At 48.0% G+C, this 17,966-nt stretch overlaps 1 protein-coding gene across 8 annotated transcripts in view; it reads left to right on the top strand.

Annotated features, from left to right (window-relative positions):
- TMPRSS5 (transmembrane serine protease 5) overlaps positions 1-17,966 on the top strand; it is a 102,106-nt gene that overhangs the window by 28,176 nt on the left and 55,964 nt on the right. Inside the window, exon 15 of one of the 8 annotated variants that reach the window (XR_012381505.1) lies at positions 10,405-10,510. The exons of the other annotated variants lie outside the window; for them this stretch is intronic. The gene's annotated coding sequence lies outside the window, so the exon portion shown is untranslated. Of the gene's footprint in view, positions 1-10,404; positions 10,511-17,966 lie in introns of those variants that run through there. 8 annotated transcript variants of the gene reach the window in all.

The following is a 17,966-nucleotide window of genomic DNA, read 5'->3' as shown; positions in this document are numbered from 1 at the left end:
TATGTCTTTTTTAAGTATGTGTGGAGCACCCGTAGTGCCCTTCTGCTGCACACTGAAAGACAGCGGGGGTGTTTAGGAAAAACACTTGTATGACTGAGTTGCAAGCTGAACTAGCCACAGAACGCCATTTTACTTATGAGATATATTGACAGAAAAAACTATGGTTTTTCAGATTTGATATTTCGCAGACATTAACAAAAATGCACAGAGTGACTGAAATCAATAGAGCAAGAGAGTGAGCCTGCCAGTTGAGGGAAGCAACGGATGGGTTGACAATGATGCCGTTTGAAGTTTCACGTGAACATTAGGGTTTTGGAAAGCTTGTACCCACCAGAAGCTGGATAGCTTCCCAATACGTAAAGATTTTCTGCTTGTTGGCGATCTTAATGAATGTGAGCAGATAGAGGGGGAAGATCAAACGTTCTGATTTGGACTTGCTAGGTGTGAGGGGCTTTCATGACAGAAAGCAGCCTCAGGGAAGGGGCCAGAAGTCAGACTCTGAGAGCCTGAATAGGCAGAGCTGAAATGTTCCTACAGTGGGCACTGCCTGAGTTGACACGGGTGGTCTGTATCCTTTGTGGAACCATGTGGGCTGTTTCCTCATGTGGACAAGTTTACTTGTATCATCAAATAACTCCAGAGCTCCTATGGGGAAGGCTTGGGACAGGCTGGAAGTTGAGGCTGGGCTCAGCTCCCTCCCCTGAGGCTTACTCCACTTGTCTTGGAGACTCTGGGCATCCTGGAAAGTGATCTCTGAGACCCACAGGAGAGAAGGGGGCTTGGATGGGCTCACTTACCCTGACCATAACAATGCTAAAAATAAACGGCTCAGCATCCCAAACTCTGCTTAGAAGGGAGCCAGGTACCCCCAAGCTTCTGTAGCATATCAGATATGGTGTTTTTCAGAAATCCCGACTGAATCCTGAGTATTGCTACACAAATACCCTGAGCCAAGATGCAAGGGAAGATAAACAAGTCTGAAGCCCTGGCAGAGTGACTGAAACCAATAGAGCAAGAGAGAGAGAGAGCTGGTGAAGCATCAGAGTAAAGTCAGCTTTCTTCCAAGACTCCAGGCTAGTTGCAAATGCAATGATCAGATATCTAGAGGAGCAGAGAATTTGTCCTGGGCTAGGGTTGTGACGAGAGGTCCTCTCTGATAGAGGCACCCTTGTTTAACACTTTTCTGCATGTTTCTGCCACTGAGTGAGGTGGTGCCCAGCTTAGGCTGGTGGTCACAGCCCCCATCCCCACACCAGCCCCAAAGAGATAGCAATGGTGTATGGGGGTGGGGGGTGGGCGGAGGTTGGAGTTTGGCACAGAGGGATTTGAGCTGAAACAGAGATGCTGGTCCTGAGTACTTTGAAGTCTTTACTAGAAGTCTTTCACATGTAAATGGGTCTTACTTGTCTCTAGATACTCAGTCTAGTGCTGGCTGGCATAGGCAGCTGGTGCTTGGGAAATATTTGTGGCTTTGTGCTGTGAACTGCTTTATGGGAATAATGTTGAAGGGAGAAAACATCCTAGGCTGGGAGGAGGCAGAATCATCATGGGGCCAGCAGCAGAATATTTCCCGTGCAGGCTTGTAGAGGAAGGTGAAGCTGTTGGAGGAGTAGAAGAGGGGACGGGCAGAAGGGGAGCAGAGGGGCTGACAAAGGAGAGCCGGGAGAGGGATGAAAGATGGTCATGGTCTTCTGGGCATGGTCACAAAGTATGTGACCAGGCCCAGGTCTTCTGCAGGCTGGAAGGAGAACTGGAGAGAGCAGTCCCCAGGCCTAGCCTCCCTTGCCTGCAAGTCCCTGGACAGAGACATTGGAACCTAGAGTGCACACTGCACCCTAAGCTGGCAATTTTGCCATCAGGGGCCCCCCCAGCAAGCCGCAGTTCCACAGACCGTTCCCAGCAAATATCCCCAAATATCTCTGACGTCCTAACATTCCCACACTCCACGGCTCCCTGATACTTGTAGCTGTAAGTCGTTCACCTTCATCCATTCGGTCACCCATCCACTGACTCACTAATTAATTAAAAAAACATTTTTTGAGTGCATCCTGTATGCCAGGCACATGCTAGGTACTATGGTTAAAATAGCGCTGGTCTCTGAGCAGCTGCGTCCGCACCGTCTGGTGTGTTAGTTACCTACGGCTGCCTAACACATGGCCCCAAAACTTCGTGGCATAAACCAACAATAGCCGTCTATGATTCCTCATAGTTTCTGTAGCTTCTGGCTTCGGGCCTATCATGACGCCGCTGGGGCTGCAGTCAGGAGGCTTGGGTGGGACTGGAGGACCTGCCTCCGAGGTGGCCCATTCACATGGCACGTGGGTGTTGGTTGCTGGTGGGAGGCTTCGGTTCCAAGCCCTGTGCACGTCTCCTCAAGGTTGCTTGAGTGTCCTCACATTATGGTGGCCAGAACAGTCTGAGAGAGAAGCAGCCAGCTACAGTGTCTTTTGTAACCTCGTCTGGAAGTCACACACCACTGTTTCCACAATACCCTATTGGTCACACAAGCCAGCTCTGTTCAATGTGGGAGAAAACCGCCTCGTGAAGCAAGCATAATGGGGGCCATTTGTGAGACGGGGTGCTTGTTAGAAATGCACATTCTCAGGCCTAACCCGGACCTACTGAATCAGACACTCTGGGAGCGGGGCCTTACATTGGTGTTTGAACAAGCCCTCAGGTGCCTCTGAGGCATGCTGATATCTGGGAACCACTGCAGAGATGTAGGAAACGGTCTCTGCTCTGAGGTCGCTCCTGGCTTAGCTCACGTTATGGAGCAATCACGAAACAGTGCTGTGGCAAGCACATGGGAAGTTAGGGGTGGTGTCCCAGCCCCGCATGCAAGGTCTGCCTTAACTTGAACTCCTCTGACTCTGCCTCTCATCCCACTCCTCTCCTACTCAGGCCCTCTGCTGTAGTCTGATCTCTTCCCTGTCCCCGTGCCCTCACATTGTGCTGCTTCTCTCTTCTGTGGAATGAGCTGTGATGGATGTGACAGCATCTGGCATAATAGTTGTGATAAACACATAATAGTTGCTTGAGAAATCCACCCAGCTTCCATCTGCCTTGTTCTGACCCAGCTCCTGCGCCCTTCACCCAGCCAGGTTCTCACCTTTCCTCAAGGCCCAGTGTTGGGCTCCACTTCCACCAAGTGTCTCAGACACCGTCTGCTCTAGTTTCTCCTTTCCCTGAGTCTCTGAGCTCCATCTCAGGACCCTGAGATCATGATCGGAACTGAAGTCAAGTCTGACACTTAACCCACTGAGCCACCCACCCTTTTAAATACTATTCTTATGGAACAGCTCAGGGCAGAGAGGCACCTGATGTGATGGAAGGAGTACAGGGCAAAAGACCTACTGGATTCCTGGCTTTTCTGGCTACCCTGTAATCCAGGGCAAGTCCCCCTCACTGATTCAGACTTCAGCTTTCCATCTGTGAAATGGTGCTCAGAGCCACCCACATCTGAAAGGTCACAAATACCTAAGTGAAGAATGGACATGATAGAAATATTCTATAAAGTTGCCAGGGAAATGAAAGCCAATGCTTGAAAGTTATCAGTTATTTCACCCCCATTTATTAAATGCTCACTGCACACTAGAACTGTGTCAGCCTCTGGATATCAAATGGTGAAGGAGGTCCCTTAATCCTCACTTGAGACTTGGCAACAGCTATCGAGAAGAACAAGGCACGGACTGTGTGTGGAATGGGACCCTGCGCGGGTGGGCAGGCAGGTGCTGGGTCCACATGTAGCTCCCAGGCCCTTCAATGTCCTCCATGCCCCGAAGGCCCCCAGTGTGTCCACTTCTGCTGCTGCCCGTCGCTCTCCTGCATCTTCCTGTTGGGCCGGGGCTGGGAAGAGAGGGCACATGGGGGCTCTGAAGGTTTTCCTGACCTTGGGAGAGCCTGGCCCCGGTGGCCATTAGCCCTCCCCGGGGGCCATCTCTCAGGTCCCATCCTTTTTTTTTAACATATGGCAACTGCACTGTGACTCGCTTAAATATTCCTCAGATTGTTTTCATTATTAAAAGCGGGCGTCGTTCTAACTGTGTCTAGGATTAAGTCTCCTGAGCAGCTGGCTTAATTGCACATGTAGAGTTGCTTAACAGCATCCATCTCTTTGAAAGCCAGTGGAGAGAGTGGTGGCTGGGGGGTTAGGAAGAGCAGGGATCTGTTTGAGTGCAGCCATGCTCCACCGCATTGCCTTCTTTCTCATAAGGAGCTGCGTTTGGCTCTGTCTTGCTAAGTGAGGCTCTTGGCGTCCCTCTGGCCTCCTGGGGAAGGAAAGCAGTCATCTGCTTGTCTCTGATGAATTCATGTTCAGGGAACACGACAGCCAGGTGTAGTGGAAAGATTATCAAAGTGGAGTCAAAAGACTATACTCTGTCCCAGCCCTGTCACTAGCCAGCCAGTGGCCTTGGCCAAAACACGGAGCCTCCTTGGACCTTGTGATCTCATCTGTCAGATGAGCGGGAAGGATGAAGGTGATCTCTTAAGTCCCTTCTGCCCTCATGGTCTCGTATTGTGGGAGGAGCCTCCAGATTTGTGTCCAGCCCTATGATTTTATGAATTCTGCCTGGCTCCCCCTCAGTACCTGCCCCAGATGATTGCTTTGCACATCAGCATTTCTCCAGGAAGGATTAAATATTGCACAAAAGAGAAGAGATGAATGTTGTAATGCTGATAATACCTGACAGCTTACATGTAATGTTTTATGTCCTATATCTTTCAGAAAAATTCAAATGAAACACCATAAAGACAACCTCTGGAGACTGTCCACATGTAGACTTCATGGATTGTCTAAATTTGGGTCTGTGTCAATGCCGAAACTAAAATGGCCACCTCTGCAGCCCAATGCCCCCGTATAAAGTCATATTCTCTATCAACTGTCACCAAATGGCTCATCCTTGATCCTTAAGGAATTTAACTCCATTTATCAAATAGCTACTGAATTCCTATTATGTGTAAAACCTTATCATGTGTGCTATAGGCAATAAGAAGAACAGAACACTCTTTTCCTTGGGGACATGATTTTATATGGTATATCTTAGGTGTTGATTTTCCAAGGGGATAATCGTGTTTTGAGCACCTCAGCATCTTAGCATATTGTGTTCATAGTAACAACAATGACTAATCTTTTAGTTCACACAGAACTGTGTGCCTGCCGTCACGGTAAGTGCTTTGGTACTTCTTCCTCTCCTCTGCAAGACGATCCTATTCCAGAGATGTACGAACTGAGACCCAGGGACCTCAAGTAACTGAACCAAAGTCATAAAAACAGAACAGGGACTCAAGCCCGGTCTGCCTGCTTCTAAAACCCATGATGTTTGTCATAAGAAGAATCTGCTTTGTGTAAAGTTGACAGTACAGAAAGAATAGTTGAGTAATTGAGTAAGCAAAGAGTGAGAGCTGGGAAGAATCAGTGAATGGAAGAACTTTGGGGCAGACCCTGAGGGGCTTGAGGGAGATATGGGCCGCCCCCTTCACCTCACTGAATGGGGCTCAGGCCCTGTAGTTGGGTAACTGTCTTCGGGGTCCCTTTCAGTTCTAGTCTCTGCTCTCACTTCAGAAATGACTCCACGCCCCCTCCCAGCACACATTCATCCATATCTCCTTTTTTATTTGAGTGGAGCCTCTGCTTTGAGTCAACCAGATTTTTATTTTTTTTTCGTTTTGTCTTCACTCTACCTCTACCCCAAGTCTATTTCTGGCCAGGCCATTATGCAGTCCATCTCCTGGACTGAGATCCTGAGACAACCTGGTTTGTGTCCTCAGAGTTATGTACTTGATCTCCTTTCCAGATGCCCAGAGTGTGGACCAGCCAGAGGAGCAGGGAGACAGCATGAGTTAGTGCCCTCAGCCCCATCCCGGCACCCTCATCCACGCTTACAAGGCTCTGCCAAGCTGAGGAGAGACCCAGTCAGGGACAGCCCCTCTGTTGGGCCCTCCAAACTCAGGACAGCCTGGCTCCAGGCCTCCAGGCATCAGCCTCTGAAGATTTACTGAGGGAGGGCGTCTGGGGGCTGGCCAGGAGGTCTGTGATCTCACTAGAGACCATGCTAGAAAACCACTGGCCCAGTCTTGGCCTTTTCAGCCCTGCCTCGTGCCTTGTGCCACCTTTGTGTTTGCATCAGGAGCGCAGTTCCTTCAGGACTCTTTAGCCTCTCTGCAACTTCAGGCCTGCCTCGGGAAAGGCTGAAAGGCCCATTTCCCCGGGAATGCTGGGGCTGTCCTGGACATGAGACCAAGGGAGGGGCAGGAACGGGACCAGTGCAAGCTGGTCCAAGGGATGATGCTGTAGAGCAGGGAGGAAATCAGGGCACCTCTCAGAGGGTGAGTGCCTGCTGGGGACCCTGGAATTGCAGGTTGACCCAGGCAAGCCTGGCCCTCTATGCCAGCTGAAGGGGAGAAGGGCAGGAGGGAATGTGATTTATTGAGAGTTTGCTACCGTGGGCCTCTATCCCTTGTTTATCCTTTGATTATTACAATTATCTTCTTGGTGGGGTTTGACTACTCCCATCTTACAGATGAACAATAGGGCTCAGAGAGGTGAAGTAACTCAACTGTATTCTCACAGCAAGTGGTGGAGCTTGAATTTGGACCCAGATGTTTCTGACTTCAAAGCTCATGCTGCTTCCTGATGAGGGGACATTTCACGCCTGGCTCTTTTCATTCCTTGTGTGGACTCCATTGCTTCCCTCCTGCTTCTTGGCCACCTCCCTGCAGCTGGCTCAGAGGTGCTTCTAGGGTTAGAAGGCCAACCCTGTGCTGTGTGTGCTCACATACAGCACACTTGTACAGTGTAGGAAGTATGCAGAGGAGGAGGAAGGTCTGGGGTCTACAGAGATGCTCCCTCCTCACCACGCCCCAGCTACTGTTGCTGCTCAACACCTCCCCCCTTCAGGCTGTCCCCAGGCTCCCCAGGGGCTTTGGGGGCGGGGGTTTGTTATGGTGTTGTAGGTTCTTGTCTCTTTCCCCAACAGGGGTAATTGTAGATGACTCACAGGTGGAACAGGATCAAAACCAGTTTTATTTTACTGAATTCTCCCTTCTTCTGCATGCGAAAAAGCTTTAGGGTTGGGGGGGAGGCTCTTCCAGAAAATTACACCCTGCATCTCCCTTTCTGCTGCTCCTAGGAAGTCATTTAAAATGGAAATTAGAGCCCATTATTGCACATTTAATTACCCACCAAATGAATGGCATATTTAATGGAAATGGCAAAATCCTCCAACATGCGTAAGATTTCTAGTTCATGCATCTCCAGACGTGTTGCAAAATAATTCATTAACTAGAGACGTGAACGGCTGGGGCTGCCTCAGGGGAAAAGCAGGGCCAAGGAATGGGAGCCAATGAGCCGACATCCCTGCCCCTGGGGAGCTGAGGTAATATTGAATTCACTCCTACAGAGCTCAGAGGTGCAGCCCCGCCCCCGCCCCAGGAGTGAGGCAGGGAGGCCAGCACTGGGGGCCTCTGGGGCCTGTGCAGGTTGGTCCTTGGCTGAGTAGGAAGGAGAGGGTGGGGTGGCCCATCTCCAGTCCTCTCCCCACCTGCAGGTTCCCATCTGTACATTGCAGCCCCAGGCCATACGCAGACACAGCTGTGGGGCGGAGGGGAGAGCTTCAGAAGTGGTAGGCAGAAGGGAACCACCTCTGGGGCAGTTGATGGGGACGGGCTCTGTCCCCCTTCTCCCCCTCCAATCCTCTAGCTGTGGCCTCTCTGGCTTTGGCTCCAGGCTGTTGTTATATTTTAGGGATGTTTGTTCACTCACTCAACCAGCCAACATTTATGGAACATCTGCTATTTGTGGAAAATCTGTTTGTTAATTCAACCATGCAAACAACCAACCTTCTTATTAAATACCTATTATTCATTCATTTCCTTGTTCATTCGTTTTAAGCAATGAACTAACCAGCCAACATATACTGAATAGCTACTGAGTTACTTATTCATGTAACCAATCAGCAGTAAAGTACCTACTATTGGACCATCCATACCTCTATTCATCCATCCAATCAGCCAACCAATCAAACAACCAACCAACCAATAGCCAACCAACAATCAATACATTAATTCGGCATTTATTGAATTTTAAATGCAAATTCATTCATGCAGCCCACGGACATATACTGAACACCTACTATATACCAGGCATTGTGTAGGCACCAGGGAAACAAAGATCAAGACACAGGTCCTGTCTTCAGGGAGCTTAGAGTGAAGTATTAGTATTAAGCTAACACTAATTCAGCATTGAATATATATGCCCAGCACTGTGCTAAATGCTTTACATATATGAACTCATTTGCTATAAAATGTGCCATGAAGAAACAGGCTTTGAGAGGTTAAATAAATTTCTCAGTGTTACACAGTTTTTGAGTTGATAGAGTTTTGGGGTTTGAACTCAGATTTGAAAGTGTGTGCTCCTAACACAGCCCTGCCTCCCTAGGTGGGGTACGGTGCCAGGTATACATTGCCCAGCCCTATGGATAGAGGGGTTAGCATTTGATTGGACCTTAAAGAAGGCATGGGAATCCGTGAGCTAGGGGAAGGAAGGCGAGACACCCTGAGCAGGACAGTGTTGAGAACTAGGGAATGCAGACATATAAGATACAGTTTCTACCCTCCATGGGGCTTTTAATCACACAGGGGAAGTGATAGACACAGATGACTTCACCACAAGGAATGGTGGGGATGGATGGCTGGTGTGGTGTGGGATGGTGTGTGGTGAGTCCTACAAGACCCACACATGAAATTCATAGTAGCAGAAGGAAAGAAGACTCCTTCTGGCTGGAGGTGATCAGAGATGTTGTGATGGAGGAGACAGAGCTCAGGACAGCCTTTAAATTAAGGTCGAGTAGGATCTCTGAAAACAGAGCTGGGGCTGGGGAGAACATTCTAGCAGGTGGGATGGCATGAGAAGATGAAAAGCACTAGAAAACAAGTGATACCAACTGACTCCCATTTCAGACTCAAGTATGTGGGCAGTGAGTGGAAGAAGAGTCTGGAAAGACTGGAGTGTTCAGCTAGGGAGATGAGGCTCAGGTTAGTAGGCGGTAGGCAACCAGGTTTTGAGAAGGGGAGAGTGTAAATGATTCTGTTTGTCCCCTTGTTTGTATGTGCCGGGAGAAACACTCCCACAAGGTGCCTCACCCACCTTCCGTGGTGGCCAGCTTCTGGCTAGGTTCAGTCAAAGGGAGCACCAGTCAGAAAACATGTTCTCTGCCCTGCCCTTGCTAGTCAGAACTGTGTCACCCCAGAAATCTATATTTTCAGCCTTCACTCTAGGTACTTTTAGTACTCAGGTAGGCCTGGGAATCATTGATCTATATACCGTTCATCGATCACTTTCTTCTTTAATCTTGGAACCCAAACCAATATTCTTATCCACATTTTACAGTTGAGAAAACTAAGGCTCAGAAGGGTTGTGATGTGTCCAATGTTACCAACTTTTAAAGAGAACAGCTGGGGGCCCCTGGGGGGCTCAGTCAGCTAAGTGTCCAACTCTTGATTTGGCTCAGGTCATGATCTCAGGGTTGTGAGATTGAGCCTGGTGTTGGGCTCTGTGCTGGGCGTAGAGTCTGCTTGAGATTCTCTCTCTCTCCCTCCCCCTGCCCCTTTCCCCACTCATGCTCTCTCTAAATAAAAAACAACAACAATAACAACAGAATAGTTGGGATTAAAATCCACATTTCTGATTCTATACTTGGCTTCTTGGGAGAACCGGAACAGAAGAGCTTCGCAATAATTGAGCCCTCATACTATTTTCTCAAACTTGTTTCCTCTAATCTTTGCGTTGCTGAATATTGGCCATCTGAACTAGCATTGGCTGCACACAGTGCTCTATGGTCCCCCAGCTAATCATAACCTCACAATCCTGTGGCTGCACCTGGTTTGTATTTGCATGTCTTCTCTCTCCAACTGTCTCTAAACTTTTAAAGACAGGCCGTATGGAATAGTGGTTGGTGCATGGCTTCTGGAATCTTCAATCTCTTCCACTCCATAGTCTCACTCACCCCCTCACTCAACCCCTGTATCTCATTATCTACTAGATGATGAATGGCTTTATTTATGAGACTCTAGGACATCATTCGCTGACCACTCCCCCCAGCCCTCCAAATTTATCACTCAACATTTACAGATTCCTTGTTAGTAACTGCTGGGTAAATACTAGCCATTTTCTTATTAGGGTGGATAAGAGGGAGATGAGCCAGCCAACGGGTGGCTACAGAGATAATTTCTGGGGCAAGGAAAGAGCCCTGAGTGTAGGACATATTTTATGTTCAGTGGAGGCCAGAAAAGACCATTGTTGCTTACCTATCATGTGCCAGGTACTTAATGACACTGCCCAATTTAATCTTCACAACAGTCTGATGATTTGTGTGTCTATTTTTATTTTACTGAAATAAACCGAAGTTCAGAGAGGTAAAGTAAAATTCTCTACAACCCTCAACTCATGGCGGCAAAGCCAGGACTTGAATTCATACCTGTGTGATGCGGGAGTCCATGCCCCATCTGTCACAGCCACGGCTTCTGGCATAGAGGTGCTGAGACGAACAACCCAAGACAGAGGACCCACAGCTAGACGACAGGGTCTCAGGCCACAAGACATGTCCAAGGATCTCAGCTCCATTTTCAGGTGGCCGGTGACTCCCTCTGTCCCATCTGCTCCTGCCCTCCCACCCGCTGATTTCGCCAGAGAGGCCCTGGGTAATGACTCAGCTGGGAACCATCCAGCCTCATCTTCCAGACCTACTGGGAAAGACTTCTGAGGTAGATAATGGCTTTTGAAATGTAATTTAATTTAATACGCTGCTGTATTGTTACTAATGTAAGCCCCATTGTGTGTCTCTCTGAGGCAGCCAATTATAGAAACTTTCATAAAGAATATGTCTAAGTCAAGGCAACTGTTACTTTTCTGAATAAATGGGTTGGGGTTTAAGCCATCTGGCCAGGACTGGCATTTGAGGCCTCAGTGACTGTAGAGATTCCAGGCTTCCAAGAAAATATCAGGGAGAAGGTCCCCATTGTCCTCTCAAGAGTAGCACAGGGATGGGTACGGAGGATCCCTCTGTTCGCATGCCTTATCCCTAGCCTTCTAGCACATCATGGTGGAACAAGGCCTCCAACATCGGCATGGGGATTTCTGTGTGCACATGGGCTGACTTCTTCATGTTAATCAAACGATATCTCAGAAGAAAGAAAAAAGGACATGTAATAAGTATTCTTCAGTGTAAGTGATTAGAAGGGGTCTTGTAACAGATTGCTGGCATCTGGGGACACTGAGTCAAGTCATAATTCAACCCTCATCTGACTGGTATACAGAGAAAATGCTTAAAATACACACAGGTAGGGGCTCCACTTACCTTCTCTCCAATTTCTGACATTAATCTCCCCTCCTCTTCCCTCCTACACCAAAGCTGTCACCAAGGGGTTCCACTGGGTTCCCTGCAGAGACCCACCCTCCCTCCTCTTCTCTGTCACTCAAGCCATACTTCAACAGGCCCTGTACTCAGGAGGCAAGTGTGTGCCCCACTTCCCAGGAAAGTGTGTGCCCTATCACATCTGGGCTGTAGACCCATGTACCTCTGAGATTTCTGAGGGTCACACCCTGAATCTTATAGTGGCTTGCTTGAAATCCTCATTTTTAAATATGATGATGGGAAAAAAAAATATCAATCTGTATGTCTGGTGTTAAGAAATTCTCTCTTTAAGTATGTTAATTTGAAGAGGTCTTTCCTCTGGGATTTGGAGGTCAAGGGTCTTTAGTGCTGTTGTGTGTTGTGGGGCACTTGGAGTGTGTGTGTCTATATGAAGTGACTAGAGCTGGTAAGAAGTGTTGGATGGACAAAGGGAACATCTCCATGTCCTCAGGATGAACTCACAGACTGGGGAGAGCACCGGGTCTAGGGGTTTAGGCTCCTCTTCGCCACTGGTCTCATGGGACTAGGGAATCAGAAGGAGAACCAAACACCACAGCCTTCATGGAGGCCAGCTTGTAGCTCTCCTTCAGGCCATCACTCCATCAGTCCATCGATTTGTCTATCTTTCCCTCCTTCCAGCCTTATACTTTTTCCAAATTAGTCAATAACATTATCTTTGGAGAGTCCAAACTTTAATGAAGGTTACAAGACTCTTCAGCCCAGCCCTGTCTCCTCTCTGGCCTTTCTCTCCTGACCCTCTGGTTCATGCTCTATACCCAGTTAAACTGGCCACACTTTCACCTCCCAGTTGTGGTGCATATTGTCACCCCTACCTCACACCCTCTTTACTTTGACTCCTCTACCAGGTCCATCTTCCACTCACCCTTCAGGCTTGAGTTGAGATATCATTTCCTCCAGGAAGCCTGTCCTCACATCCTCCCCATTGCCTATGTCTGAGTAAATGCCCCTCCTTATCTGTGCTTCCTTAGCTCTTGAATTTACTCCATGAGGACACCTGCCGCCCTATAAGGGAAGCCACGAGTGTCATCTCACATTTCTGGTCTGTGTCCCTGGTTCTCTGCCTGCCTCTTGGGGCTGTCCAGCTGGCTGAAACCTCTCACAGGGTGATCCTGATTAGTGGGCCACCCTAAAGGGGCAGCTTCTACCCATGGAGGAAATCTCAGATTTTGATCTGTGATTGGTTTGGGGTATCACAGAGGTTAGGAGTTTAGGGGATAGGGGAAGTATGATGATTAATTTTATGTGTCAACTTGACTGGGCTAAGGGATGCCCAGACAGCTGGTAAAACATTTCTTCCAGGTGTGTCTGTGAGGGTGTCTACAGAAGAGATTACCATTTGAATTGGTAGACTGAGTAAGGAAAATTACCCTCACCAACATGAGTGGGCATCATTCTGTCTGTTGAGGGCTTAAATAGAACAAAAGGGTGGAGGAAGGGTAAATTCACTGTCTTTACTTGAACTGAGACATGCATCTTCTCCTGCCCTTGGACATCAGTGCTCCTGGTTCTCAGGTGTTCAGACTCAGACCAGGACTTTTACTTTCAGCTCTCACTGCACAGGCCTTCAGATTTTCACTGAATTATGCCACTGGCTTTCCTACTTCTCCAGGTTGCACATAGCAGATCATGGGACTTCTCGGTCTCCATAACCACATTAGCCACTTCCTAGAATAAATCTCCTCTTAAATATGTCTATGTAGATCTTACTGGCTCTGTTTCTTTGGAGAACCCTGACTAATACGGTGGTGGGGGGTGGATATATATTCTTCCTTTTGTGCATCACTTGGGTCTGGTGTCATGGCCAATCTAGCCCTCCCTGAGCTCGGCATTCAGGTGGGGTAGAGTCATCAGAGAGCCCATACTTAGCTGTTCTGAAAGTCTAGGCTTCCTTCCTGCTGGGGAAGAGTGTGAAAGCGGGAAATCCCAGAGAGGAATTTTGGGCATTTAGGATTGTGCAGAGGCAGGCAGGCGATCTCACTGCCTGACGGCCTGTGTTTGTTGGTAAATGCACTGTCTCATTCCATGTTTCCTGGATCCTGGGGCTTATCTCTCCCATCCAGGTGGAATTTCAAAGCCTGTTGGAGCAGAGAATCCTGGGACAGAAGTGGGAACATGTTACAGGTTTTTATGGCAGAGTCATCCCTGGAATTTTAATTACCTATCTTCACACTATTATGTATTTACATATCCTAATGATGAGATTACACATTTCAATTAGCATGTAATTATGAGTTCTATTACTTAAAGAAAAATACTTGGGGATAATTACACAATTATGAAGTACAATTAGAAAATGACATATAATTAAATTTAGAAAAGCTTTTGAAACTCTCCTCCTACCCTCCCATCCTGCCGCCTGTACAAGAGATGTCTTGTATTTATTCTCTCTCTCTTTCTCCTCTTCCAGTACAAGTGTAGTCCAGTCCCAGTCCAGTGTGAGCAAGGGGCCTAGGGACATTGTAACTTGGGGAGGTGAGCCCTCATGACCTCTTGGGGGTTTAGATGGAAGGTCTACCTGAGGTTGTGGAATCATGGGGGCATTTTTTCAGGTCATAGGGTGTCGTTGTCCAATCTTCCTGGCTGGAGATCTTCTGGGAGTGCAGAAAGTGAGGGAGCAGGGTGGGACTGGCAATTCCAGAGGCTGGGAATGTTGCCAGCAGGCTGGGCTTCTGATGGTGGCAAGAAACCCATAGGGTATCAGAAGTCATGTCTTCATGACTACATCATTTTACCACCTTGAAAACGCTTCCACTTTCCCAGCTCATTCAATCCTCTGAAACATCTTGAGGCATGAAGACAGATTAAGGGTTCTTGTTTCCCTTTTGGCATTCCTTTCTTTGAACTGTATGTGTCCACCTTCCTGGTATTTGTCTTCAGTTCTTGGATTTCCCTTCTCTGTTTTCTTCATTGCTTCTTTTTCTACTTGGCTCACAGATTACATGTTATTTTTCTCCAGCGTTCCATCCTCTCTACTGTTCTTTTTTCTCTCTTTGGCAATTGAAATGGTGTGGAGGGAGCAGGTGGGGTAAGGTTGGGTGGTAGCAGGGAAGGTAGCCAGGGCACAGACTGGCCACTGCTTACACATCCATTTCCACTCCCTCTGGAGCACATGGTTGGAGGACCTTCCCCAGACTTCCCTGCAGTCATGTGGGGCATGTAACCATGGATGGAAGCATGGCCCATAGTACTTCCCTCTCGATCCTCTACTTTATCTTCCACCTTCTTCTGGCTGAACACTGATGTCACAGATGACCTTCAGTGTCACTTTGACAAAGGCAGGGACCCTGCCATCTCTAGAGCAGACCACTCCTATCATTCTGGCTGCTGTTTAGAGTTTGAGCAAGAAAACCTTTGACTGTATTAAACCATTGAGATTTCTGGGTTTATCTGTTATAGCTGCTGCTTGAAAATGAAAGCAACCTTACTAATACGAAATAAAACTTGGGCCCTGATATTTGTATGGGCAGTGTTTTTATTTTCTCCTCAGGGAGGTCTAACTAGGAAACCAGCTTGTATTCAAAGTTGGTAAAGTTGGTTCGTCTAGTGGAAGTCTTAGTTGCCTCCCTGACATCCGCTTCCCTTTCATTTGGTAGTTATCCCAGTTTTGTTCAGGTTCCCAACCTTTGTCCACCCCCATGTGCTGGAAGGGAGGCAGCCCCCATCCTCCGCTCCAAAGTTGGGCCTATTGGCCCTAAGAATAACTGCATTCTCTCTGCTTTAGGAATCCACACCAATGTGAATGAGTCCTGGCCTCAGGATTCGTTCAGGAAAGGCTGTGACCCACTTGGTGCAGTGAGACCCAGGGGCAAGTTTACTGGGGTCTGCTTGGAAAGATGCTTCTTCACTCTTAAGAAAGAGCCACAGAAACTGTATCCCTGATGAGTCCAGAGCTCTGAAAATGGGAAACCAAAGATCTAGACCCTGTGTAGGCAATGAGCCTGGGAAAGCATGGTCTGTCCCTTAGACTTGAGTCCCCTGGTCCCCAGATAGTTGTGTCCCCACTGGGACCCATTCATTACCTGCTCTTGCCATGCTTTTGACTGAAGTATCAGGAAACCCAACTCAAATAAACCAAAAGCAGTAAAAGAGGTTTATTTGATCAGGTAACTGAAAAAGGCTAGGGGTGGAATGTGGTGGCTCTTGCTCGGTTTCTTTGAGATGCTCTTGGCACACTGACTTGTCTTCAGGCTGGTATCCTACAGCAAGCCCAGGCCTCATAGCTATAGACAAGGTCCAAGGGAAGGAGGTGACACCAGGTTGTTCTGATCAGTGTTTTAGGCCTTCTCAATTCTTAGGGTGCTTGACAATAGACAACTTGGTTATTAACTCCCATAGCTCCTCACACCTGCTGTCTGCTTATTACTATTTAATTCTTAAAAAACTGTCTGTATTTCCCTCATCTCCAAGATCTCGGGCAGAATGAGCACCTGGCCATGGCTCCCATGCCAATCCAGGTCACCTTCTCTCCCTGACTGATCACATTCTTTTTCATGGCTCAAGCCATCACCTGTCCATTGACAATCCCAAACCTACAGCTCCAGGGTGGGCTGTCCTTCAGGCTCTTCACAGACTCTTCTGGTTTCAAGCACTAGCTGCACAGCTCACTGGGCACACCAGGATAGTACCTCCAGCACACAGAGTCTACATGGGAAACCCTCATGTGCTCACAGGCCAATGTTTTCTAACTCAGTTAGTGGTGCCTCTAGTTACCCAGTCACTCAAGTCTGAAACCTCAGCACCATCTTTGCCTCCTTTTTTTTTCCGCTGACACATCCAAGGGATTCAACCTTATATTAGGATCCAACCTTAGATGAAACTTTTCTTGTATTTTATCTGGACTATCAAGGTAAGGTTTCTTGACTGGTCCCTCTGCTTCTGGTCTCACTCCTTTCAAATCTATCCTGCCTACTATCCCTAGAGCAGCCTTTCTGCAATACAATTATTCATTTATTGTCTTCAAAGAGTTTTCACTGGCTCTCAATTACTGGTAGAGAATAAAATCCAAATTCCTTAACCTGACATTCAAAGCTCTTCACGTCTGGCCCCAGCTACCAGCTCCAGCCTCTTCCACCATGATTCCCCTCATACTCTACCTTCCAGTCAGACTGAATTATTTGCTCTTCTCTGAGCACATGTTGCTATATCATAACTAGGGACTTTTCTACATACTGACCTCCCTGCGAGAATGTCTGTGTTCCACTCTTTCTACTGCACGCACTCTCCCTCTTTCTTTAAGCCCCGCCTCATGGGTCACCTCCTCAGTGCACCTTCCCTCACCCTTCCTCCCATGACCAGCAGCTTCCCCTCGCACTCCCTGCCAACACACACTTATCATAACTTCCATGGCACTCGCTTCAGTGCATTGTCATTATGTGTATATATGTCTGTCTCCTGCACTGGACGATGAAGGCCCTTCGGTCATGCCCTCAGCATTATTGAGTGCTTGGCATGTGCCAGACACTGTGCTGGGTGTTGGGGACAGAGAGATAAACAATAGCAGCTAACATTCATAGACTGCTTGCTATAGGCCAGGCTCTACTCAAAGCACTCTGTATTCATTAACTGAAAGAGCAACAATCTGTTGGGAGCCATGGAGAGAAGGTGACCTGTGTTGGCCATGCATGGGGGCAGCAGTGAGGTACCCATCCCCTCCCTGGGAACTTGGATATAAGGGAAATACAGCCATTTTTGTAAGAATTAATACACAAACATCATTATTATTACAGATTTGGTTGGTGGAGAGGCAGGGCTCGAATCCTGATTTTTCAGACCCGAATCTCACATCCTTTCTGCCACACCTGTTTTGTTTAAACTCCTCCCAGCTCCTCATCTGTCAAGTGATAATACCTTCCTTTTCTACTTCATCTGATTTGTGAAAAAGACCCAATATGACAATGATAAAATTGTGCAAACTCTAAAGCTCTATGCAAATGTGAGTTATCATTCTATCTATACGTGTGTTTCTGGAGCCTTATTGAGCATCCATTTTCACTGAAAATAAGGCAGTTTCTTAAAGCTGCTCAACCTCTAGGAGCTCTGAATTGCACAGGAAAATGCTGTTGCAGGTCTCTGGTTGTTTCTGGATTCCGGTTGGAACCTGACAATAGGTTGTTTCTAAGTAAGTGGCTCATTTTCCTTTCGTTTGAAGAGTTTTAATCCATTCTTTACTCTTCTCTCACTACTGTATGCACCTCCAAACTTTTCCATCTCTCCTTCAGGTTAAATGATTCAAACCCCCAAGTCCAGGTTCTTGTCATGGGAGTGGGAAACCCTGCTGGAACTGAGACCTGTGGAAGGTTGCCCAGAAGGCCCCAAGCGGGGCCTGGCCTGGAGCCACCTCCTCACAGGGTCCACTCACAGTGTCCCTGTTGGCAGAGCAGGGCAGCAGGCAGGCCCCTCGGGAAAGGAGCCTGAACACTGATGGCAGCTCAGTGTTCAGGCCACGTGCTCCCCAGGGATGTCCCGGAGCACCCCCAACAGCCACGCCCTGAAAATGTGCTGACTGTGGGCAGGAGAGAGGGGCTGGTCTCTTGG

This window comes from Callorhinus ursinus, unplaced genomic scaffold (genome assembly GCF_003265705.2).
Source record: "Callorhinus ursinus isolate GAN/ISIS: 27379988/994484 unplaced genomic scaffold, GSC_fseal_2.0 scaffold19, whole genome shotgun sequence".
NCBI classification, from domain to species: domain Eukaryota; kingdom Metazoa; phylum Chordata; class Mammalia; order Carnivora; family Otariidae; genus Callorhinus; species Callorhinus ursinus.
This window is presented reverse-complemented; position numbering and strand designations above follow the sequence as displayed.